This window comes from Meleagris gallopavo, unplaced genomic scaffold (genome assembly GCF_000146605.3).
Source record: "Meleagris gallopavo isolate NT-WF06-2002-E0010 breed Aviagen turkey brand Nicholas breeding stock unplaced genomic scaffold, Turkey_5.1 ChrUn_random_7180001871791, whole genome shotgun sequence".
Classification (NCBI taxonomy): domain Eukaryota; kingdom Metazoa; phylum Chordata; class Aves; order Galliformes; family Phasianidae; genus Meleagris; species Meleagris gallopavo.
Genome location: NW_011136558.1, coordinates 1 through 1,015, shown reverse-complemented (window position 1 = coordinate 1,015; position 1,015 = coordinate 1). Strand labels below are relative to the sequence as shown.

The 1,015-nt window shown below is 60.6% G+C and overlaps 1 long non-coding RNA gene across 1 annotated transcript; it reads right to left on the bottom strand.

The window, feature by feature from the left end:
• Window positions 1–116: 116 nt before the first annotated feature.
• Window positions 117–999, bottom strand: LOC104916132. The gene is made up of 2 exons (XR_002110484.2): window positions 544–999; window positions 117–321 (listed from the first exon to the last, which is right to left on the bottom strand). It is a non-coding gene; the product is annotated as an uncharacterized LOC104916132 (long non-coding RNA).
• Between the last annotated feature and the right edge of the window lie 16 nt (window positions 1,000–1,015).

Here is a 1,015-nt window from a genome sequence, read left to right as displayed (position 1 = left end):
TGAATATCCAGGTACTTCGCAGCACCCCAGAAGGTGGGCAGGGGAGGGTGCAAAGGTGTGAGACTGAAAGGGAGAAGGTTTGCGGTGGAGGGGCGAGGAAAACGTACTCTGAAGCACTTGCGTGAGAACTCTCACTGGCAACAGCGAGCAAGTTTTAAGTGACCGAAAGCAGAACAAACGTGGGGTGCAGCTGACGGTGTGTTTTACCCATTCCGTGCTTCCTGGCAGCAGACGGATGGTTGCTGGGCTCCATCTGCAGCTCTTCTCCTCGGCGCCGTGAGAACCGTCCCGTCGCCCACAGGCTGAGCCGCGATCCATCTGCTGAAAGAGAGAGTGCCGCGTTACAGCGGTGCCGCAGCGCACGGTGTCAGCATCCCGATTCGGCCCCGCGGCTTCCGGTGCCGGGCTGCGACGACTCCGTGTGCGGCCCTGACGCTCCTCTGCAGTCAGCGGTGAGAAACGGGACCTGACAGAGATCTGTCAGAGCGCTCTGTCTCTGCTGACCGCGGTACCGACAGCCGCGCACCGCTCCGCGCCACTCACCGCGCCGCGTCCACCCGCAGCTTCTTGAAGGCCGTCCACAGGCTCCGCTCCTCCTCGGCCTCGTCGTCCTGGTCCTCCTGCTGCTGCTGCTGCTGCTGCCGGTCCTCCTGCCGCCTATTTGCAACAAAAGGACACGTGAAGGGAATGTACACTGAGATTCCTCTTGCTTCTGTCAGGCAGCAGTTGGTGAAGGCGGGCTCCTGCCCACCCGTGTGAAACGCAAAGTGAGGAACTCGTAGCAGCAAGCTGAGGAGCGATCAGTGGAGAAGGGGGTGAGGTTCAGCAGCGGACGAGAGATTACTGACTGATTTCCCGTTCAGTTTCCCACACACAATGACCAAAAAGCCCCTTCTGCCCCTGGAAGTGCAGCCGACAGACATTCCTTGCCTTCTGTGCCTCCCCAAAGCGCGTGCTCCATGCCTTGTCTGGTGCGGAAGCGCAAGCGCAAGCGACTGGGACACGGAACAAACTG